This window comes from Somniosus microcephalus, chromosome 9, assembly GCF_052327205.1.
Source record: "Somniosus microcephalus isolate GS21.2 chromosome 9, FLI_Smic_1.0, whole genome shotgun sequence".
Classification (NCBI taxonomy): Eukaryota; Metazoa; Chordata; class Chondrichthyes; order Squaliformes; family Somniosidae; genus Somniosus; species Somniosus microcephalus.
In genome coordinates, this window is record NC_140995.1 from 174887102 (window position 1) to 174914329 (window position 27228).

A 27228-nucleotide genomic window follows, 5' to 3' on the forward strand; every position below is an offset into this window, starting at 1 on the left:
TCTACCACTGTCTATCCACCACTGTCGATCTACCACTGTCTATCTACCACTGTCTATCTACCACTGTCTATCCACCACTGTCTATCCACCACTGTCTATCCACCACTGTCTATCCACCACTGTCTATCTACCACTGTCTATCCACCACTGTCTATCTACCACTGTCTATCCACCACTGTCTATCTACCACTGTCTATCCGCCAATGTCTAAACACCACTGTCTATCTACCTCTGTCAATCTACCACTGTCTATCCACCACTGTCTATCCACCACTGTCTATCTACCATTGTCTATCTACCTCTGTCTATACACCACTGTCTACCTACCTCTGTCAGTCTACCACTGTCTATCCACCACTGTCTATCCACCACTGTCTATCTACCACTGTCTATCTACCTCTGTCTATCCACCACTGTCTATCTACCTCTGTCAATCTACCACTGTCTATCTACCACTGTCTATCTACCACTGTCTATCCACCACTGTCGATCTACCACTGTCTATCTACCACTGTCTATCTACCACTGTCTATCCACCACTGTCTATCCACCACTGTCGATCCACCACTGTCTATCCACCACTGTCTATCCACCACTGTCTATCCACCACTGTCTTTCTACCACTGTCTATCTACCACTGTCTATCCACCACTGTCTATCCACCACTGTCTATCAACCACTGTCTATCCACCACTGTCTATCCACCACTGTCTATCTACCACTGTCTATCTACCACTGTCTATCCACCACTGTCTATCCACCACTGTCTATCTACCACTGTCTATCCACCACTGTCTATCCACCACTGTCTATCCACCTCTGTCTATCTACCACTGTCTATCCACCACTGTCTATCCACCACTGTCTATCTACCACTGTCTATCTACCACTGTCTATCCACCACTGTCGATCTACCACTGTCTATCTACCACTGTCTATCTACCACTGTCTATCCACCACTGTCTATCTACCACTGTCTATCTACCACTGTCTATCTACCACTGTCTATCCACCACTGTCTATCCACCACTGTCTATCCACCACTGTCTATCCACCACTGTCTATCCACCACTGTCTATCTACCACTGTCTATCCACCACTGTCTATCCATCACTGTCTATCCACCACTGTCTATCTACCACTGTCTATCTACCACTGTCTATCTACCACTGTCTATCTACCACTGTCTATCCACCACTGTCTATCTACCACTGTCTATCTACCACTGTCTATCTACCACTGTCTATCCACCACTGTCTATCCACCACTGTCTTTCTACCACTGTGTATCTACCACTGTCTATCCACCACTGTCTATCCACCACTGTCTATCTACCACTGTCTTTCTACCACTGTCTATCCACCACTGTCTATCCACCACTGTCTATCTACCACTGCCTATCTACCACTGTCTATCTACCACTGTCTTTCTACCACTGTCTATCTACCACTGTCTATCCACCACTGTCTATCCACCACTGTCTATCTACCATTGTCTATCCACCACTGTCTATCCACCACTGTCTATCCAGCACCGTCTATCTACCACTGTCTATCTACCACTGTCTATCTACCACTGTCTATCCACCACTGTCTATTCACCACTGTCTATCTACCACTGTCTATCTACCACTGTCTACCTACCACTGTCTGTCTACCACTGTCTATCTACCATTGTCTATCCACCACTGTCTATCTACCACTGTCTATCTACCACTGTCTATCTACCACTGTCTATCTACCACTGTCTATCTACCACTGTCTATCCACCACTGTCTATCCACCACTGTCTTTCTACCACTGTCTATCTACCACTGTCTATCCACCACTGTCTATCCACCACTGTCTATCTACCACTGTCTTTCTACCACTGTCTATCCACCACTGTCTATCCACCGCTGTCTATCCACCACTGTCTATCTACCACTGTCTATCCACCACTGTCTATCCACCACTGTCTATCCACCACTGTCTATCTACCACTGTCTATCTACCACTGTCTATCCACCACTGTCTATCCACCACTGTCTATCCACCACTGTCTATCCACCTCTGTCTATCTACCACTGTCTATCCACCACTGTCTATCCACCACTGTCTATCTACCACTGTCTATCTACCACTGTCTATCCACCACTGTCGATCTACCACTGTCTATCTACCACTGTCTATCTACCACTGTCTATCTACCACTGTCTATCTACCACTGTCTATCCACCACTGTCTATCCACCACTGTCTTTCTACCACTGTCTATCTACCACTGTCTATCCACCACTGTCTATCCACCACTGTCTATCTACCACTGTCTTTCTACCACTGTCTATCCACCACTGTCTATCCACCACTGTCTATCCACCACTGTCTATCTACCACTGTCTATCCACCACTGTCTATCCACCACTGTCTATCCACCACTGTCTATCTACCACTGTCTATCTACCACTGTCTATCCACCACTGTCTATCCACCACTGTCTATCCACCACTGTCTATCCACCACTCTCTATCCACCACTGTCTATCCACCACTGTCTATCCACCACTGTCTATCCACCACTGTCTATCTACCACTGTCTATCTACCACTGTCTATCCACCACTGTCTATCCACCACTGTCTATCCACCACTGTCTATCCACCACTGTCTATCTACCACTGTCTATCTACCACTGTCTATCTACCACTGTCTATCTACCACTGTCTATCTACCACTGTCTATCCACCACTGTCTATCCACCACTGTCTATCTACCACTGTCTATCTACCACTGTCTATCTACCACTGTCTATCCGCCACTGTCTATTCACCACTGTCTATCCACCACTGTCTATCCACCACTGTCTATCTACCACTGTCTATCCACCACTGTCTATCTACCACTGTCTATCCACCACTGTCTATCCATCACTGTCTATCTACCACTGTCTATCTACCACTGTCTATCTACCACTGTCTATCTACCACTGTCTATCCACCACTGTCTATCCACCACTGTCTATCTACCACTGTCTATCTACCACTGTCTATCCACCACTGTCTATTCACCACTGTCTATCCACCACTGTCTATCCACCACTGTCTATCCACCACTGTCTATCTACCACTGTCTATCCACCACTGTCTATCTACCACTGTCTATCCACCACTGTCTATCCATCACTGTCTATCTACCACTGTCTATCTACCACTGTCTATCTACCACTGTCTATCTACCACTGTCTATCCACCACTGTCTATCTACCACTGTCTATCTGCCACTGTCTATCTACCACTGTCTATCCACCACTGTCTATCCACCACTGTCTTTCTACCACTGTGTATCCACCACTGTCTATCCACCACTGTCTATCCACCACTGTCTATCTACCACTGTCTTTCTACCACTGTCTATCCACCACTGTCTATCCACCGCTGTCTATCTACCACTGCCTGTCTACCACTGTCTATCTACCACTGTCTTTCTACCACTGTCTATCTACCACTGTCTATCCACCACTGTCTATCCACCACTGTCTATCTACCACTGTCTATCCACCACTGTCTATCCACCACTGTCTATCCACCACTGTCTATCTACCACTGTCTATCCACCACTGTCTATCCACCACTGTCTATCCACCACTGTCTATCCACCACTGTCTATCCACCACTGTCTATCTACAACTGTCTATCTACCACTGTCTATCTACCACTGTCTATCTACCACTGTCTATCTACCACTGTCTATCCACCACTGTCTATCCACCACTGTCTATCTACCACTGTCTATGTACCACTGTCTATCTACCTCTGTCTATACACCACTGTCTACCTACCTCTGTCAGTCTACCACTGTCTATCCACCACTGTCTATCCACCACTGTCTATCTACCACTGTCTATCTACCTCTGTCTATCCACCACTGTCTATCTACCACTGTCTATCCACCACTGTCGATCTACCACTGTCTATCTACCACTGTCTATCTACCACTGTCTATCCACCACTGTCTATCCACCACTGTCTATCCACCACTGTCTATCCACCACTGTCTATCTACCACTGTCTATCCACCACTGTCTATCTACCACTGTCTATCCACCACTGTCTATCTACCACTGTCTATCCGCCAATGTCTAAACACCACTGTCTATCTACCTCTGTCAATCTACCACTGTCTATCCACCACTGTCTATCCACCACTGTCTATCTACCATTGTCTATCTACCTCTGTCTATACACCACTGTCTACCTACCTCTGTCAGTCTACCACTGTCTATCCACCACTGTCTATCCACCACTGTCTATCTACCACTGTCTATCTACCTCTGTCTATCCACCACTGTCTATCTACCTCTGTCAATCTACCACTGTCTATCTACCACTGTCTATCTACCACTGTCTATCCACCACTGTCGATCTACCACTGTCTATCTACCACTGTCTATCTACCACTGTCTATCCACCACTGTCTATCCACCACTGTCGATCCACCACTGTCTATCCACCACTGTCTATCCACCACTGTCTATCCACCACTGTCTTTCTACCACTGTCTATCTACCACTGTCTATCCACCACTGTCTATCCACCACTGTCTATCAACCACTGTCTATCCACCACTGTCTATCCACCACTGTCTATCTACCACTGTCTATCTACCACTGTCTATCCACCACTGTCTATCCACCACTGTCTATCTACCACTGTCTATCCACCACTGTCTATCCACCACTGTCTATCCACCTCTGTCTATCTACCACTGTCTATCCACCACTGTCTATCCACCACTGTCTATCTACCACTGTCTATCTACCACTGTCTATCCACCACTGTCGATCTACCACTGTCTATCTACCACTGTCTATCTACCACTGTCTATCCACCACTGTCTATCTACCACTGTCTATCTACCACTGTCTATCTACCACTGTCTATCCACCACTGTCTATCCACCACTGTCTATCCACCACTGTCTATCTACCACTGTCTATCCACCACTGTCTATCTACCACTGTCTATCCACCACTGTCTATCCATCACTGTCTATCCACCACTGTCTATCTACCACTGTCTATCTACCACTGTCTATCTACCACTGTCTATCTACCACTGTCTATCCACCACTGTCTATCTACCACTGTCTATCTACCACTGTCTATCTACCACTGTCTATCCACCACTGTCTATCCACCACTGTCTTTCTACCACTGTGTATCTACCACTGTCTATCCACCACTGTCTATCCACCACTGTCTATCTACCACTGTCTTTCTACCACTGTCTATCCACCACTGTCTATCCACCACTGTCTATCTACCACTGCCTATCTACCACTGTCTATCTACCACTGTCTTTCTACCACTGTCTATCTACCACTGTCTATCCACCACTGTCTATCCACCACTGTCTATCTACCATTGTCTATCCACCACTGTCTATCCACCACTGTCTATCCAGCACCGTCTATCTACCACTGTCTATCTACCACTGTCTATCTACCACTGTCTATCCACCACTGTCTATTCACCACTGTCTATCTACCACTGTCTATCTACCACTGTCTACCTACCACTGTCTGTCTACCACTGTCTATCTACCATTGTCTATCCACCACTGTCTATCTACCACTGTCTATCTACCACTGTCTATCTACCACTGTCTATCTACCACTGTCTATCTACCACTGTCTATCCACCACTGTCTATCCACCACTGTCTTTCTACCACTGTCTATCTACCACTGTCTATCCACCACTGTCTATCCACCACTGTCTATCTACCACTGTCTTTCTACCACTGTCTATCCACCACTGTCTATCCACCACTGTCTATCCACCACTGTCTATCTACCACTGTCTATCCACCACTGTCTATCCACCACTGTCTATCCACCACTGTCTATCTACCACTGTCTATCTACCACTGTCTATCCACCACTGTCTATCCACCACTGTCTATCCACCACTGTCTATCCACCTCTGTCTATCTACCACTGTCTATCCACCACTGTCTATCCACCACTGTCTATCTACCACTGTCTATCTACCACTGTCTATCCACCACTGTCGATCTACCACTGTCTATCTACCACTGTCTATCTACCACTGTCTATCCACCACTGTCTATCTACCACTGTCTATCTACCACTGTCTATCTACCACTGTCTATCCACCACTGTCTATCCACCACTGTCTATCCACCACTGTCTATCTACCACTGTCTATCCACCACTGTCTATCTACCACTGTCTATCCACCACTGTCTATCCATCACTGTCTATCCACCACTGTCTATCTACCACTGTCTATCTACCACTGTCTATCTACCACTGTCTATCTACCACTGTCTATCCACCACTGTCTATCTACCACTGTCTATCTACCTCTGTCTATCCACCACTGTCTATCTACCACTGTCTATCCACCACTGTCGATCTACCACTGTCTATCTACCACTGTCTATCTACCACTGTCTATCCACCACTGTCTATCCACCACTGTCTATCCACCACTGTCTATCCACCACTGTCTATCTACCACTGTCTATCCACCACTGTCTATCTACCACTGTCTATCCACCACTGTCTATCTAGCACTGTCTATCCGCCAATGTCTAAACACCACTGTCTATCTACCTCTGTCAATCTACCACTGTCTATCCACCACTGTCTATCCACCACTGTCTATCTACCATTGTCTATCTACCTCTGTCTATACACCACTGTCTACCTACCTCTGTCAGTCTACCACTGTCTATCCACCACTGTCTATCCACCACTGTCTATCTACCACTGTCTATCTACCTCTGTCTATCCACCACTGTCTATCTACCTCTGTCAATCTACCACTGTCTATCTACCACTGTCTATCTACCACTGTCTATCCACCACTGTCGATCTACCACTGTCTATCTACCACTGTCTATCTACCACTGTCTATCCACCACTGTCTATCCACCACTGTCGATCCACCACTGTCTATCCACCACTGTCTATCCACCACTGTCTATCCACCACTGTCTTTCTACCACTGTCTATCTACCACTGTCTATCCACCACTGTCTATCCACCACTGTCTATCAACCACTGTCTATCCACCACTGTCTATCCACCACTGTCTATCTACCACTGTCTATCTACCACTGTCTATCCACCACTGTCTATCCACCACTGTCTATCTACCACTGTCTATCCACCACTGTCTATCCACCACTGTCTATCCACCTCTGTCTATCTACCACTGTCTATCCACCACTGTCTATCCACCACTGTCTATCTACCACTGTCTATCTACCACTGTCTATCCACCACTGTCGATCTACCACTGTCTATCTACCACTGTCTATCTACCACTGTCTATCCACCACTGTCTATCTACCACTGTCTATCTACCACTGTCTATCTACCACTGTCTATCCACCACTGTCTATCCACCACTGTCTATCCACCACTGTCTATCTACCACTGTCTATCCACCACTGTCTATCTACCACTGTCTATCCACCACTGTCTATCCATCACTGTCTATCCACCACTGTCTATCTACCACTGTCTATCTACCACTGTCTATCTACCACTGTCTATCTACCACTGTCTATCCACCACTGTCTATCTACCACTGTCTATCTACCACTGTCTATCTACCACTGTCTATCCACCACTGTCTATCCACCACTGTCTTTCTACCACTGTGTATCTACCACTGTCTATCCACCACTGTCTATCCACCACTGTCTATCTACCACTGTCTTTCTACCACTGTCTATCCACCACTGTCTATCCACCACTGTCTATCTACCACTGCCTATTTACCACTGTCTATCTACCACTGTCTTTCTACCACTGTCTATCTACCACTGTCTATCCACCACTGTCTATCCACCACTGTCTATCTACCATTGTCTATCCACCACTGTCTATCCACCACTGTCTATCCAGCACCGTCTATCTACCACTGTCTATCTACCACTGTCTATCTACCACTGTCTATCCACCACTGTCTATTCACCACTGTCTATCTACCACTGTCTATCTACCACTGTCTACCTACCACTGTCTGTCTACCACTGTCTATCTACCATTGTCTATCCACCACTGTCTATCTACCACTGTCTATCTACCACTGTCTATCTACCACTGTCTATCTACCACTGTCTATCTACCACTGTCTATCCACCACTGTCTATCCACCACTGTCTTTCTACCACTGTCTATCTACCACTGTCTATCCACCACTGTCTATCCACCACTGTCTATCTACCACTGTCTTTCTACCACTGTCTATCCACCACTGTCTATCCACCACTGTCTATCCACCACTGTCTATCTACCACTGTCTATCCACCACTGTCTATCCACCACTGTCTATCCACCACTGTCTATCTACCACTGTCTATCTACCACTGTCTATCCACCACTGTCTATCCACCACTGTCTATCCACCACTGTCTATCCACCACTGTCTATCCACCACTGTCTATCTACCACTGTCTATCCACCACTGTCTATCTACCACTGTCTATCTACCACTGTCTATCTACCACTGTCTATCCACCACTGTCTATCCACCACTGTCTATCCACCACTGTCTATCCACCACTGTCTATCTACCACTGTCTATCTACCACTGTCTATCTACCACTGTCTATCTACCACTGTCTATCCACCACTGTCTATCCACCACTGTCTATCTACCACTGTCTATCTACCACTGTCTATCTACCACTGTCTATCCACCACTGTCTATTCACCACTGTCTATCCACCACTGTCTATCCACCACTGTCTATCTACCACTGTCTATCCACCACTGTCTATCTACCACTGTCTATCCACCACTGTCTATCCATCACTGTCTATCTACCACTGTCTATCTACCACTGTCTATCCACCACTGTCTATCTACCACTGTCTATCTACCACTGTCTATCTACCACTGTCTATCCACCACTGTCTATTCACCACTGTCTATCCACCACTGTCTATCCACCACTGTCTATCCACCACTGTCTATCTACCACTGTCTATCCACCACTGTCTATCTACCACTGTCTATCCACCACTGTCTATCCATCACTGTCTATCTACCACTGTCTATCTTCCACTGTCTATCTACCACTGTCTATCCACCACTGTCTATCTACCACTGTCTATCTGCCACTGTCTATCTACCACTGTCTATCCACCACTGTCTATCCACCACTGTCTTTCTACCACTGTGTATCTACCACTGTCTATCCACCACTGTCTATCCACCACTGTCTATCCAGCACTGTCTTTCTACCACTGTCTATCCACCACTGTCTATCCACCGCTGTCTATCTACCACTGCCTGTCTACCACTGTCTATCTACCACTGTCTTTCTACCACTGTCTATCTACCACTGTCTATCCACCACTGTCTATCCACCACTGTCTATCCACCACTGTCTATCTACCACTGTCTATCCACCACTGTCTATCCACCACTGTCTATCCACCACTGTCTATCCACCACTGTCTATCCACCACTGTCTATCTACGACTGTCTATCTACCACTGTCTATCTACCACTGTCTATCTACCACTGTCTATCTACCACTGTCTATCCACCACTGTCTATCCACCACTGTCTATCTACCACTGTCTATGTACCACTGTCTATCTACCTCTGTCTATACACCACTGTCTACCTACCTCTGTCAGTCTACCACTGTCTATCCACCACTGTCTATCCACCACTGTCTATCTACCACTGTCTATCTACCTCTGTCTATCCACCACTGTCTATCTACCTCTGTCAATCTACCACTGTCTATCTACCACTGTCTATCTACCACTGTCTATCCACCACTGTCGATCTACCACTGTCTATCTACCACTGTCTATCTACCACTGTCTATCCACCACTGTCTATCCACCACTGTCTATCCACCACTGTCTATCCACCACTGTCTATCCACCACTGTCTTTCTACCACTGTCTATCTACCACTGTCTATCCACCACTGTCTATCCACCACTGTCTATCAACCACTGTCTATCCACCACTGTCTATCCACCACTGTCTATCTACCACTGTCTATCTACCACTGTCTATCCACCACTGTCTATCCACCACTGTCTATCAACCACTGTCTATCCACCACTGTCTATCCACCACTGTCTATCTACCACTGTCTATCTACCACTGTCTATCCACCACTGTCTATCCACCACTGTCTATCTACCACTGTCTATCCACCACTGTCTATCCACCACTGTCTATCCACCTCTGTCTATCTACCACTGTCTATCCACCACTGTCTATCCACCACTGTCTATCTACCACTGTCTATCTACCACTGTCTATCCACCACTGTCTATCCACCACTGTCTATCTACCACTGTCTATCCACCACTGTCTATCTACCACTGTCTATCTACCACTGTCTATCTACCACTGTCTATCCACCACTGTCTATCCACCACTGTCTATCCACCACTGTCTATCCACCACTGTCTATCTACCACTGTCTATCTACCACTGTCTATCTACCACTGTCTATCTACCACTGTCTATCCACCACTGTCTATCCACCACTGTCTATCTACCACTGTCTATCTACCACTGTCTATCTACCACTGTCTATCCACCACTGTCTATTCACCACTGTCTATCCACCACTGTCTATCCACCACTGTCTATCTACCACTGTCTATCCACCACTGTCTATCTACCACTGTCTATCCACCACTGTCTATCCATCACTGTCTATCTACCACTGTCTATCTACCACTGTCTATCCACCACTGTCTATCTACCACTGTCTATCTACCACTGTCTATCTACCACTGTCTATCCACCACTGTCTATTCACCACTGTCTATCCACCACTGTCTATCCACCACTGTCTATCCACCACTGTCTATCTACCACTGTCTATCCACCACTGTCTATCTACCACTGTCTATCCACCACTGTCTATCCATCACTGTCTATCTACCACTGTCTATCTTCCACTGTCTATCTACCACTGTCTATCCACCACTGTCTATCTACCACTGTCTATCTGCCACTGTCTATCTACCACTGTCTATCCACCACTGTCTATCCACCACTGTCTTTCTACCACTGTGTATCTACCACTGTCTATCCACCACTGTCTATCCACCACTGTCTATCCAGCACTGTCTTTCTACCACTGTCTATCCACCACTGTCTATCCACCGCTGTCTATCTACCACTGCCTGTCTACCACTGTCTATCTACCACTGTCTTTCTACCACTGTCTATCTACCACTGTCTATCCACCACTGTCTATCCACCACTGTCTATCCACCACTGTCTATCTACCACTGTCTATCCACCACTGTCTATCCACCACTGTCTATCCACCACTGTCTATCCACCACTGTCTATCCACCACTGTCTATCTACGACTGTCTATCTACCACTGTCTATCTACCACTGTCTATCTACCACTGTCTATCTACCACTGTCTATCCACCACTGTCTATCCACCACTGTCTATCTACCACTGTCTATGTACCACTGTCTATCTACCTCTGTCTATACACCACTGTCTACCTACCTCTGTCAGTCTACCACTGTCTATCCACCACTGTCTATCCACCACTGTCTATCTACCACTGTCTATCTACCTCTGTCTATCCACCACTGTCTATCTACCTCTGTCAATCTACCACTGTCTATCTACCACTGTCTATCTACCACTGTCTATCCACCACTGTCGATCTACCACTGTCTATCTACCACTGTCTATCTACCACTGTCTATCCACCACTGTCTATCCACCACTGTCTATCCACCACTGTCTATCCACCACTGTCTATCCACCACTGTCTTTCTACCACTGTCTATCTACCACTGTCTATCCACCACTGTCTATCCACCACTGTCTATCAACCACTGTCTATCCACCACTGTCTATCCACCACTGTCTATCTACCACTGTCTATCTACCACTGTCTATCCACCACTGTCTATCCACCACTGTCTATCAACCACTGTCTATCCACCACTGTCTATCCACCACTGTCTATCTACCACTGTCTATCTACCACTGTCTATCCACCACTGTCTATCCACCACTGTCTATCTACCACTGTCTATCCACCACTGTCTATCCACCACTGTCTATCCACCTCTGTCTATCTACCACTGTCTATCCACCACTGTCTATCCACCACTGTCTATCTACCACTGTCTATCTACCACTGTCTATCCACCACTGTCGATCTACCACTGTCTATCTACCACTGTCTATCTACCACTGTCTATCCACCACTGTCTATCTACCACTGTCTATCTACCACTGTCTATCTACCACTGTCTATCCACCACTGTCTATCCACCACTGTCTATCCACCACTGTCTATCTACCACTGTCTATCCACCACTGTCTATCTACCACTGTCTATCCACCACTGTCTATCCATCACTGTCTATCCACCACTGTCTATCTACCACTGTCTATCTACCACTGTCTATCTACCACTGTCTATCTACCACTGTCTATCCACCACTGTCTATCTACCACTGTCTATCTACCACTGTCTATCTACCACTGTCTATCCACCACTGTCTATCCACCACTGTCTTTCTACCACTGTGTATCTACCACTGTCTATCCACCACTGTCTATCCACCACTGTCTATCTACCACTGTCTTTCTACCACTGTCTATCCACCACTGTCTATCCACCACTGTCTATCTACCACTGCCTATCTACCACTGTCTATCTACCACTGTCTTTCTACCACTGTCTATCTACCACTGTCTATCCACCACTGTCTATCCACCACTGTCTATCTACCATTGTCTATCCACCACTGTCTATCCACCACTGTCTATCCAGCACCGTCTATCTACCACTGTCTATCTACCACTGTCTATCTACCACTGTCTATCCACCACTGTCTATTCACCACTGTCTATCTACCACTGTCTATCTACCACTGTCTACCTACCACTGTCTGTCTACCACTGTCTATCTACCATTGTCTATCCACCACTGTCTATCTACCACTGTCTATCTACCACTGTCTATCTACCACTGTCTATCTACCACTGTCTATCTACCACTGTCTATCCACCACTGTCTATCCACCACTGTCTTTCTACCACTGTCTATCTACCACTGTCTATCCACCACTGTCTATCCACCACTGTCTATCTACCACTGTCTTTCTACCACTGTCTATCCACCACTGTCTATCCACCACTGTCTATCCACCACTGTCTATCTACCACTGTCTATCCACCACTGTCTATCCACCACTGTCTATCCACCACTGTCTATCTACCACTGTCTATCTACCACTGTCTATCCACCACTGTCTATCCACCACTGTCTATCCACCACTGTCTATCCACCACTGTCTATCCACCACTGTCTATCTACCACTGTCTATCCACCACTGTCTATCTACCACTGTCTATCTACCACTGTCTATCTACCACTGTCTATCCACCACTGTCTATCCACCACTGTCTATCCACCACTGTCTATCCACCACTGTCTATCTACCACTGTCTATCTACCACTGTCTATCTACCACTGTCTATCTACCACTGTCTATCCACCACTGTCTATCCACCACTGTCTATCTACCACTGTCTATCTACCACTGTCTATCTACCACTGTCTATCCACCACTGTCTATTCACCACTGTCTATCCACCACTGTCTATCCACCACTGTCTATCTACCACTGTCTATCCACCACTGTCTATCTACCACTGTCTATCCACCACTGTCTATCCATCACTGTCTATCTACCACTGTCTATCTACCACTGTCTATCCACCACTGTCTATTCACCACTGTCTATCCACCACTGTCTATCCACCACTGTCTATCCACCACTGTCTATCTACCACTGTCTATCCACCACTGTCTATCTACCACTGTCTATCCACCACTGTCTATCCATCACTGTCTATCTACCACTGTCTATCTTCCACTGTCTATCTACCACTGTCTATCCACCACTGTCTATCTACCACTGTCTATCTGCCACTGTCTATCTACCACTGTCTATCCACCACTGTCTATCCACCACTGTCTTTCTACCACTGTGTATCTACCACTGTCTATCCACCACTGTCTATCCACCACTGTCTATCCAGCACTGTCTTTCTACCACTGTCTATCCACCACTGTCTATCCACCGCTGTCTATCTACCACTGCCTGTCTACCACTGTCTATCTACCACTGTCTTTCTACCACTGTCTATCTACCACTGTCTATCTACCACTGTCTATCCACCACTGTCTATCCACCACTGTCTATCCACCACTGTCTATCTACCACTGTCTATCCACCACTGTCTATCCACCACTGTCTATCCACCACTGTCTATCCACCACTGTCTATCCACCACTGTCTATCTACGACTGTCTATCTACCACTGTCTATCTACCACTGTCTATCTACCACTGTCTATCTACCACTGTCTATCCACCACTGTCTATCCACCACTGTCTATCTACCACTGTCTATGTACCACTGTCTATCTACCTCTGTCTATACACCACTGTCTACCTACCTCTGTCAGTCTACCACTGTCTATCCACCACTGTCTATCCACCACTGTCTATCTACCACTGTCTATCTACCTCTGTCTATCCACCACTGTCTATCTACCTCTGTCAATCTACCACTGTCTATCTACCACTGTCTATCTACCACTGTCTATCCACCACTGTCGATCTACCACTGTCTATCTACCACTGTCTATCTACCACTGTCTATCCACCACTGTCTATCCACCACTGTCTATCCACCACTGTCTATCCACCACTGTCTATCCACCACTGTCTTTCTACCACTGTCTATCTACCACTGTCTATCCACCACTGTCTATCCACCACTGTCTATCAACCACTGTCTATCCACCACTGTCTATCCACCACTGTCTATCTACCACTGTCTATCTACCACTGTCTATCCACCACTGTCTATCCACCACTGTCTATCTACCACTGTCTATCCACCACTGTCTATCCACCACTGTCTATCCACCTCTGTCTATCTACCACTGTCTATCCACCACTGTCTATCCACCACTGTCTATCCACCACTGTCTATCCACCACTGTCTATCCACCTCTCTCTATCTACCACTGTCTATCCACCACTGTCTATCACCTACCACTGTCTATCTACCACTGTCTATCTACCACTGTCTATCTACCTCTGTCTATCCACCACTGTCTATCCACCACTGTCTATCTACCACTGTCTATCTACCACTGTCTATCTACCACTGTCTATCTACCACTGTCTATCTACCTCTGTCTGTCTACCACTGTCTATCCACCACTGTGTATCTACCACTGTCTATCTACCACTGTCTATCCACCACTGTCTATCCACCACTGTCTATCCATCACTGTCTATCCACCACTGTCTATCTACCACTGTCTATCCACCACTGTCTATCTACCTCTGTCAATCTACCACGGTCTATCCACTGCTGTCTATCTACCACTGTCTATCTACCACTGTCTATCCACCACTGTCTATCCACCACTGTCTGTCTACCACTGTCTATCTACCACTGTCTATCTACCACTGTCTATCTACCACTGTCTATCTACCACTGTCTATCTACCACTGTCTATCCACCACTGTCTATCCACCACTGTCTATCCACCACTGTCTATCTACCACTGTCTATCTACCACTGTCTTTCTACCACTGTCTATCTACCACTGTCTATCTACCACTGTCTATCTACCACTGTCTATCCACCACTGTCTATCCACCATTGTCTATCCACCACTGTCTATCCACCACTGTCTATCCACCACTGTCTTTCTACCGCTGTCTATCTACCACTGTCTACCCACCACTGTCTATCCACCACTGTCTATCTACCACTGTCTATCTACCACTGTCTATCTACCACTGTCTATCTACCACTGTCTATCCACCACTGTCTATCCACCACTGTCTATCCACCACTGTCTATCCACCAGTGTCTATCTACCACTGTCTATCTACCACTGTCTATCTACCACTGTCTATCCACCACTGTCTATCTACCACTGTCTATCTACCATTGTCTATCTACCACTGTCTATCTACCACTGTCTATCTACCATTGTCTAACTACCACTGTCTATCTACCACTGTCTATCCACCACTGTCTATCTACCACTGTCTATCCACCATTGTCTGTCTACCATTGTCTATCTACCACTGTCTGTCTACCACTGTCTTTCTACCACTGTCTATCCACCACTGTCTATCTACCACTGTCTATCTACCTCTGTCTATCTACCATTGTCTAACTACCACTGTCTATCCACCACTGTCTATCTACCAGTGTCTATCTACCAGTGTCTATCTACCACTGTCTATCCACCATTGTCTATCTACCATTGCCTATCTACCACTGTCTATCCACCACTGTCTATCCACCATTGTCTATCCACCATTGTCTATCTACCACTGTCTATCTACCGCTGTCTATCTACCGCTGTCTATCTACCGCTGTCTATCTACCACTGTCTATCCACCAGTGTCTATCTACCACTGTCAATCTACCACTGTCTATCCACCACTGTCTATCGACTACTGTCTATCTACCACTGTCTATCTACCACTGTCTATCCACCTCTGTCTATCCACCACTGTCTATCTACCACTGTCTATCTACCATTGTCTATCTACCACTGTCTATCCACCACTGTCTATCCACCATTGTCTATCCACCATTGTCTAACTACCACTGTCTATCCACCACTGTCTATCTACCGCTGTCTATCTACCGCTGTCTATCTACCGCTGTCTATCTACCGCTGTCTATCTACCACTGTCTATCTACCACTGTCTATCTACCACTGTCAATCTACCACTGTCTATCCACCACTGTCTATTGACCACTGCCTACCTACCACTGTCTATCTACCACTGTCTATCCACCTCTGTCTATCCGCCACTGTCTATGCACCACTGTCTGTCTACCGCTGTCTATCCACCGCTGTCTATCCACCGCTGTCTATCCACCGCTGTCTATGCAACGCTGTGTATCCACCGCTGTCTATCCACCGCTGTCTATCCACCGCTGTCTATCCACCGCTGTCTATCCACCGCTGTCTATCTACCGCTGTCTATCCACTGCTGTCTATCCACCGCTGTCTATCCACCGCTGTCTATCCACCGCTGTCTATCCACCGCTGTCTATCCACCGCTGTCTATCCACCGCTGTCTATCCACCGCTGTCTATCTACCACTGTCTCTCTACCACTGTCTATCTACCACTGTCTATCCACCACTGTCTATCCACCATTGTCTATCCACCACTGTCTATCCACCAGTGTCTATCTACCACTGTCTATCTACCTCTGTCTATCTGCCGCTGAATCTCTCATTCATCCCTCTGTCACTCTAGACTTGAGTATTCCAATGTTCTCCTGCTTGACCTCCAATCCTCCACCCTCTGTAAACTTCAGCTCATCCCAAACTCTGTTGCCTGTATCCTAGCCCACACCAAGTCCCGCTCGCTCAGCATCACTGTGTTCACTGATTTAATTTGGTTCCCTGTTCCCCAATAACTTGAATTTTAAATTCTCAGCCTTTTATTTAAATCCCTCCCATTGACTCAATTTCAATTCAATTCAATTCAAATCGCTTTATTGGCATGACAAGTTACATCTTATGTTGCCAAAGCATCGGAAAACATTCATGTTTGTTCACAAAAATACAGATCTATCCATACAGTGTATAAACAGATATATCCCTGAGTGTAAAAATATATACTTTCATATAATTTATATATACTCTTTTCTTATATTTACTAGTTGTCCCTCTGTTTATGGCAAGCTGTAACATAGTGTGCCGCTAGTGTTATGCAGTTTCCCTCTTCCCCTAGTAGGTATGGGAGTTTTTGGTCGTCATTCAAATTTCTGAATTCCGGGCGTATTTTTGTGAATTTTGGGTAGAAATTCTCCCTTATGCCCTGATATTTTCTACAAGCTGTGAGGAAGTGCATCTCTGTCTCCACCACTCCCTGACTGCAGTGAGAGCATATCCTGTCCTCTCTTGGTAGCCGGGTCTGTCTGTGTCTACCTTTTTCGATCGCCAGGTTATGTTCACTAAGTCTGTACATTGTCAAAGTTTTTCTCAGTTTGCTATCCTTTACCATGGTCAGGTAATCAGCCATGTTGTATTGTCTGTTTAGGGCCAAGTAGCAATTGAGTTTGCTTTGGGTTTTTGTTGTTTCTGCCCAATATGACAGATATTTTTCCTTTTGCTTAGCGACGATTGTGTTGGGTCGAATTCTTTGTGTTACGGTGTCACTGTCCTGGGGCTGGTTATTGTTAGTAGTGTTAGTAGTTACTTCACTGAGTCCCAGGACTAGTTGACTGAGGGTATTCTTCTTTATGGTCCTCTCTTGGCATTTCAGGGCTTCATAGTGATAGCATTGGGGGTTGCTCATTTCTAGGTGTTTCTAAAATTTGGTGGCTCTTTTTTGGATAGTGATTATTAATGGATATTGGCCTAGTTCTGCCCTGCATGCATTGTTTACGGTTTTCCTTTGAGTCCGGAGTATACTTTTACAGAATTCTGCATGTAGGATCTCAATTGGGTGTTTGTCCCATTTTGCAAATTCTTGTTGTGTTAGCGGTCCCCACACCTCGCTGCCATAGAGTGCAATTGGTTCAATTACTGATTTGAAAATTTTGAGCCAAATGCTAATTGGGATTTCTATTTGGATTGATTTTTTAATGGCATAGAAAGCCCTTCTTGCTTTCTCTTTCAGTTCATTCACAGCCAGTTTGAAATTTCCCGTAGAACTGATTTTTAAGCCCAAGTATGTGTAGTTAGTGGTTTGTTCAATTTTGGTTGTTCCTAGTGTGAAATTTATTTTGGGTCCCTGATGTCTGGATCTTTGCTGGAACACAAGGACTTTGGTTTTTTGGGGATTTATTGTCAGGGCCCAAGTCTGGCAGTATGACTCCAGCAGATCCAGGTTCTGCTGTAGACCCTCCTTAGTTGGTGACAGCAGAACCAGGTCGTCTGCATAGAGGAGGAATTTAACCTTGGATTCATATAGGGTGAGGCCGGGTGCTGTAGATTGTTCAAGTAGTTTTGACAATTCATTTATGTAAATATTAAAGAGTGTCGGTGAGATTGGCAAGCCCTGCATCACCCCCCGCCCCTGTGGGAAGTATTTTGTTTGTTTGTCTCCAATTTTAACTGCACATTTGTTGTTTGTATACATTGATTTAATTACATCATATGTTTTTCCCCCTACCCCGCTTTCGATAAGTTTCAGGAATAAACCGTCATGCCAGATGGAGTCGAAAGCTTTCTGGAAATCTATAAAGCATGCGTAGATTTTGCTTTTGTTTTGATGAACGTGTTTGTCAATTAGGGTCCGTAGGGTAAAGATATGATCTGATGTTCTATAGTTTGGCAGGAATCCAATTTGGCTTTTACTCAAGACATTGTGCTCCTCAAGGAAGTTTATAAGTCTTTTGTTTATGATGCTACAGAGTACCTTCCCCAGGTTACTGTTTACACAGATGCCTCGATAGTTATTTGGGTCAACTTTGTCCCCACTTTTGTATATGGGCGTTATGAGTCCTTTGTTCCAGATATCAGGGAAGTAACCGACACTCAGAACCAAGTTGAAGAGTTTTAGGATAGCCAGTTTCATTTTATCGTCTGTGTGTTTAATCATCTCGCTTAGTATGCCGTCTGCCCCGCAAGCTTTTCCTGGTCGCAGGTCCTTGAGTTTTTCAAAAAGTTCTTTTTCTGTTATTATGGAGTCTAGCGGGTTTTGGTTATCTTTTATGGACTCACCCCTCCCTATCTCTGTAACCTCCTCCAGCCCTACAACCCTCTCCGCCCCTCAAACTCTCTTCTTCTGACTCCACCTGCCTGTTGTGCAACCCCTCTCCCTTTGCCTCCCCATGTTCTGTAATTCCCTCCTTGGACCCCTGTGACTCTCCACCTCCCTCTCCTCTTTTAAGACGCTCCTTAAAACTCTCCTATTTGACCAAAGCTTTTGGTTGGCCCTCCTACTATCTTCTTTTTTGGCTCAGCATCGATTTGTTTCCCCTCTTACATCTCTGTGAAACACCCTGGTATGGGTTAAAGGTGCTATATAAAGGCAAATTATTGTTGTGGTCCAAAATCATCTGAATATTGATCAAACAGAATTTATATATGTCATAAAATTTATTTTTAAACAAAATATATTTGTTCTCGGGATGCTGGCGACATTTCTTGCCAATCCTTAGTTTCCCTGAGAATGTGGATGACAATTGTTTTACAACAAAGTGGCTTACTAGGACACATCAGAGGGCATTAAGAGACAACCGCACGGTGTGGGAGCGAAGACACATGCCAGCCAGACAGAGTAGGAATGGCAGCTTCCCTTCTCTGAAAAACTTAAGTGAACCAGTTGGGTTTTTAATGAGAATCCAGCAACTTTCATGGTCATATTTTTTTCTGATTTCAGCCTATAAGTTACCAGCTTTACTGAAGTCAATTTCATAACTTCCCACTCCACAGACAGAGCACCAAATCTAGACTGACACTCCAGTGCAGTACTGATGGAGCACTGCACTGTCGGAGGTGCCGTCTTTCGAATGAGACGATAAACTGAGGCCCCGTCTGACCTTTCAGGTGGATGTAGAAGATCCACTATTCAAAAAAAGCAGGTGATTTCGCCCCAATGTCCTGCCCAATATTTATCCTGCAACCAATATCACTAAAAACAGATTATCTGCTCATGATCACATTGCTGTTTGTGGGACCTTGCTGTGCGCAAATTGGCTGCTGCGTTTCCTACATTACAACAATGACTACACTTGAGAAGTATTTATTGGCTGTTAAGCACTTTGGGACATCCTAAGATCGTGAAAGGCGCTATATAAATGCAAGTCTTCTTTCACTGTGGGATTTGAACCTCTGGGTTGCTAGTCTGGTACCATACCCATTACACTACCAAAAGCCCTATCCACATATGTTATAAGATTCTTGTTAGATGCCCTGATGACTAAATGGGTGCCAACGATAAAGCCCTGCGTTTGTGGAAAGACAGCCACCCGATAAAAATGGTGGTCCGACTTCTCAATGGAGAAACTGCTTTATGTGTTGTATTTGACAAACAAGACTGTGGCGATCTGCTTGATGAGGCAGTGTATGAATGCCTGACTGCCCTGGCAAATGGCCTGAGCTGAGCTGGTGGCGTTAAAGTTCAATGCGGTGGTGATTTTGACCATGGTGGCCAAGGGTGCTTCTGTGCTGTGTGGAGTCTGCAGGTCAGGCACAAATCAGAGCCTGCCTCCCTGCTGAACTGTAGACCGTGAAGGCCAGTCTCTTCAGACATATCCACGTAGTTGTGGTTGGGTTGGATTACTTGAGCCCCGGGCCATCTGTGGGTACGTGCTAGGTGCCCGAGATGCGAGTGTGCCTGACTTTCCTCCCTTTGCAGGAACTCCTCCAAAAGCAGGGCATTCATCGGCAGGCTGAATGGAATGGCCAGGCTTAGCATTGGGCTCGCAGCTGTGGGGTGGGGGGCGGAGGGCAAATGGTGTTGTTGTAAGTGTGCACCAAAGGACTGCTGAATTGCAGAACAGAAGCAGGAATCTGCAGAAGCAAAAGAATGCACTATTTATACTGCACTAGGTTCAGTTTGGCTGGTCAAAAACGGCAGGAAAAATCCAAAAGTCAAAAATCGGGCAACCTAGCAATAGAGTCTGGAATGAATTGGAGGCTTCCGACTACCCTTTTTATATGGGTGTTTCACAAATGGGGCGCTGTATTGCAAAAGACCATGGGGAATTTGCCGTGGGGCCAATTTTAATTAATTTTGATAACATTCATAGGCTAGACAGCGGGACCTCGGAGGGTAAGTCCCATGGGTGATTATAATTGCCTGCCAGCCTGGTATTCACTGTGTGGGCAGGATTAAAATTGCCCTTTTGATTTCAGCCATGACTTGTGCTGTTAACAAAATCTGGATTAAAAATTGAACAAAACTGTCCCCACCATCCCTAAAATAAACAATGGATGGGGACTGCGTTTGAACGGTGTCCTTTCAGCTCCGGGACCTGGGTTCTAGTCCAGACCAGTGGGATGGAAGTCTCCTCAGTCTGTCAACTGCCAGACTGCTACATGCAATAAGTTTAGGAGCCGAAAATCCACGGACCTCTGGCACACTCTCGTTAGTCTTGCAGACATCAGCACTTACACCAGAGTCAAAGGCCAGCAGATATTTGAGGTTATAGTATGAGCTTGACTTTGCACCTCTGAGCCAGAAAATTGTGAATTCAAACCCCACTCCAGAACCTGAGCACACCATCTACAATGGCACTGCCGTGCAGTGCTGCAGGAGTGCTGCATTGCTGTCTTTTGGATGAGAAGTTAAACCTGTTCAGGTGCACACAAAAGATTCCGTGGGCACTTTTTTTGAGGAAGAGCAGGGAGTTCTGCTGCCCAGCATTCACCTTTCACCCAACACTGGCCTTTTATCTCACTGCCGTTTATGGGACTTTGCTTTATGCATATTGTCTTCAAAACAACGGCGACAACACTTCATAAAGAAAGCAATTGATGGGCTGGGAAGCATTTTGGAATATCTTGCGGTCGTGAAAGGTGCAGTATTAATGCTAATCTTTTTTACATGGAAATAATCTCTGGCTTCTTGCTGTTTTAAGTAAAAAGCGATGGCTATAAACTGCTCTAGCTGCAATCTGTGGTTTATGAATGGCATATACATCGACATTATACCTGTACAGCTTTGTGCTGACTCTCAGGCATCCATTATTATCTAAGCAAACTCAAACTATTTAATTCATTTATATGCAGTTGTTGCCATAAACTGCTTTGCTGCAGGAGAATTTCTCTCTCTAGATTAATTTCACAGCAGTTGTCATTGCTTCAGCTGCTTTTGTATTGTTCTTTTAATTCAGATTCCAAGAGCTGGCTCTCTGCATTTTCACTGTAAAATCCCAGAGCAGACTTACAGACCTAGGTAAACGTGGTTTAGCTAGCTCACAGGCACTGGGCCTGAGAATCCAGATTACATGAAGAACAATATAAATGCTTCACAGCCCATCAACAGCAGCTTTCATTTTTACAGCACTTTTATTGCAGACAAACATCTCAAAGCTTTACAGAGGCTTTAGGGAACAAAAAACGGACAGCAAGCAAAGGGAAGATATTAAGGGAGGTGGCCAAACACTTGGTTAAAGAAAGAACTTGCATTTATATATCACTTTTCACCTCAGGGCATCCAAAGGGGCTTCACAGCCAATGAAGCATTTATTTTGAATTGTAATCACTGTTGTAATGTAAGGTGTTGTGGGGTTTCTCTCTGCCCCAAAGCAGACGGAGACGAGCGTGTACTGGTTCCAAGCGGTCTTTATTCAAGCACGTGCAGGGAGAGGCCCTCTCAGTCTGAGCTGAGACAGGAGTCTAAGTTTTACATTCGAGCAGTTGGCTTATATACAATCTTACATCGTGTTTCCTTCACATCTTCGGGACTTGGCCAATTGATTGTCCAAGTCACGTACACTTAATCACATCTCCACAAAACATATCTTGTTTATCTCATTTGTCCTTTTCCACATCTGCCAGTGTTCTATCCAATTTACGTACACTTAACCACATCTTCGCAAATCACATCTTGGCAGCCCATTGTTCAATGTATGGCCTCCTTGATTCTTTTATTCCCCAATCATCATGTAATAAAGGAGGAGAAGTCTGGCAGAACAAAGACAGTTGGAAAAAGCATATTGCATCAGCCAGCTAGTCAGTTAAGCTGCTAATCTAACTTTTAACCCCTTCAGTCCCCCCTTTTGGCCCTTGATGATAGCCCAAGATGGCCAACTAACTTCACCTGCCCGTGCTCCTCGCCCCATCACTGCTGGTCAGGCAGGTGGTTGGATTCGCACAGGCGTGGCTTCTTAAACTACCTCTAACATGCCCTGCTTCTCTCCCAATCTACACTGTGATTTAACAATGGTTTTGGTAATGGTTCGGTTACAGCGTCGTTTACATCGAGTTCAATACTCAAACATAAGTATGATGACAATTAGCAACTGCACCACCACCAATACATGAGAAGCAATTCTGATCCAGAGGTGTACGTCCACCCTAATACCCCAGTCCCAAAGTGTCTGCCACCATGAGGCATCTTCCAGCTTGGCCTCCACATCCTTCCCCAGTTGTTTGACCTCTTGCTCAATTCGGTGATACTGCTTAATTATCACCCCAGCCTCTTTCCTCAGTTCCAGTAGATGTTCTGGTAGTTTCGGGATGTCCTTCCCCTCAGGGAGTACATATTCAAGCATGCTGTCCTTTAGGTCCTCAGTTGGACTCACCCGTCCCTCGTGGGGCGACCGTAGGTAGGTTATGGTTGCATGTCCGATCATTGTTGGGGCCCGGGGGCGGAAGCAGAAACTTGAACTGGTCACTGGGCACTGGATGTTACCATACTGGTATTGAGATTCACTGGTGGTCACACAGTATTCTCCTTTTCCCCAGTGTGCTGCTTGCGTTAGCGCAAGGCAGGCGCTGGAAATTTCAAGGGTACAGTTTAGGGTGGTGTTGAAGCCGCACATGGCTCCTGGCTCCATCCCCACGGGATGTGGGCAGACTACATTACTCTCCCTTTCTCTGCATCCCTCTAGCGAGATCCCCATCAAGCAGGAACCTTTCTGGGTTGCATAACTGGGTGTGTGGTGGTATCTGAGCCAATTGCCATCTCTTATGATCCCAACATTCTCCACCTCGTAGAGGGGCTTGGATTCCCATTCTTGCAGACTGGGTACAGCTAATACCATTCCCATCAGCCTCAGGTGAGTGGTAACACAATGTTTAGTTGTCGGGTAGACCCTTATAAGTCCTCATAGGGTGCACGAAGAGCAATTGCCGCTCTCTGGCACCCAGTCTTGCAGTGCACTATCCATAATCCAATCCGGCACTTTTCCATTGTGGAGCTGTGCTAGATTATGTCGCACCTCCCCTACTAGCCATGCACCATAGGCCACGCACATTCGCTCCCTACAGGCCTGATTGATTATGTTATGCAGAGTGGCGGTGACGTGGTTAACTGTATGGGCATGGTTTTCCAAAACTTGCACGGACTCTAATAGGGTTTTAGCTAAGTCTTTTACGGTCTGTCCCTGTTGTCCCTCCAACTTATTTGCCTTTAACATGAGATCCCTTAGTTTCGATGTTAGATGATTCACCTTGCTATTGATTTCTGCTATATCCAGGGAATTAACTGTGGATGCCCCTGCACTGTAAGCAGTGGCTATATCATTTACCAGGTTCCTCTTGTGGTGAGATAGGCTCGACCGCATGCGTCCCCCAGAGACCCGGCATCAGTAACTTTCATGTCGAGGAACTGATAGTAAAACGACCTTGTACGCCACTTGCACCATTTGGGTAACCCCATCTGGCTAATATTGAAGACAACCAAAACTATGTCATGGTGTACATTCTCAAATAAGCGCCAATCAGAATCCTGGATCACGAGACCCCCTTTGGGTCCCGAACTAGGCTGCGGACACCTCAAGGGTTCCTCCGTAGTCAAAATGGTGGGCTTCGGGGCTCCTGTTACTGGGGTAGTCGGTGTGGTTCCTTTATTACTTCAGCCTGCTAGTCAGTTAAGCCGCTAAGCTAACCTTTAACTCCTTCAAAGGAAAGAGGCAGGTTTAAGGAGGGTCTTAAAAGAGGAGAGGGAAATAGAGAGACAGAAGAGGTTGGGATCTAGTCAGCTGAAGGCGCGGCCACCAATAGTGGAGTGAATGGATGGGTGGAGGCTGGGGTTTGCACACGAGTCAGAAGAATGAAGAGTATTTAAGGTGGGGGGAGCGGTTATAGCAGTGAAGGGGAGTACAGAGTTAGGAAAAAGTGAGGCCTGGGATGGATTTAAACACGAGGATCCAAACTGAACATCAGTTGCCAGTAATGAGCCCAACATCATCATTAAATTCTAACAGTCGAGCATCGTCTTCAAGAGTGAAGACCGAGGCAAAGTGCTCATTTAATATTTACGCCATATCAGTTGAGTCCTTTGTAACCTGTCCTTGAACATCCCTCAATGGTCCAATACAGTCTTTGACATTTCTTTGTGTCTTCACATAACAACAACAACAACTTGTATTTATATAGTGCCTTTAATGTAGTAAAATGTCTCAAGGCGCTGCACAGGACTATTTCAAGACAAAAAAAATGTTGACACCGATCCACATAAGGATAAATTAGGGCAGGTTGACAAAAGCTTGGTCAAAGAGGTAGGTTTTAAGGAGCGTCTTGAAGCACGGTGGCATAGTGGTTAGCACTGTTGCCTCACAGCGCCAGGGACCCGGGTTCGAATCCGGCCTCGGGTGACTGTCTGTGTGGAGTTTGCACATTCTCCCCGTGTTTGCGTGGGTTTCCTCCGGGTGCTCCGGTTTCCTCCCACAGTCCAAAGATGTGCGGGTTAGGTTGATTGGCTATGATAAATTGACCCTTAGTGTTAGGGGGATTAAATACGTGGGGTTACGGGGATAGGGTGGGATATGTGTTGGTGTAGGAGTTACGGGGATCGGGTGGGATATGTGTCGGTGCAGGCTCGATGGGCCGAAATGGCCTCTATCTGCACTGTGGGGTTTCTGTGTGTGAAGAAAGAGAGGTAGCGAGGCAGACAGGTTTAGGCAGGGAATTCCAGAGCTTAGGGCCTAGGCAACAGAAAGCACGGCCACCAAAGGTTGAGCAATTATAATCAGGGATCTTCAATAGGGCAGAATTAGAGGAGCACAGATATCTCGGGGCGGGGTGTTGTGGGGCTGAAGGAGATTACAGAGATAGGAAGGGGTGAGGCCATGGAGGGATTTGAAAACAAGGAGGAGGATTTTGAAATCGAGGCGCTGCTTAACCGGGAGCCAATGTAGGTCAGCGAGCATAGGGGTGATGGGCTGAACGGGACTTGGTGCGAGTTAGGATACGGGCAGCCGAGTTTTGGATGACCTCATGTTTACGTAGGGTGGAATGTGGGAGGCCAGCCAGGCGAGCATTGGAATAGTCAAGCCTAGAGGTAACAAAGGCATGGATGAGAGTTTTAGCAGCGGATGAGCTGAGGCAAGGGTGGAGACGGGCGATGTTATGGAGGTGGAAATAGGCAGTCTTTGTTATGCTGCGGATATGTGGTCGGAAGCTCATTTCAGGGTCAAATATGACACCAAGGTTGCGAACAGTGTGGTTCAGCCTCAGACAGATGTTAGGGAGAGGGATGGAGTCAGTGGCGGGGAAC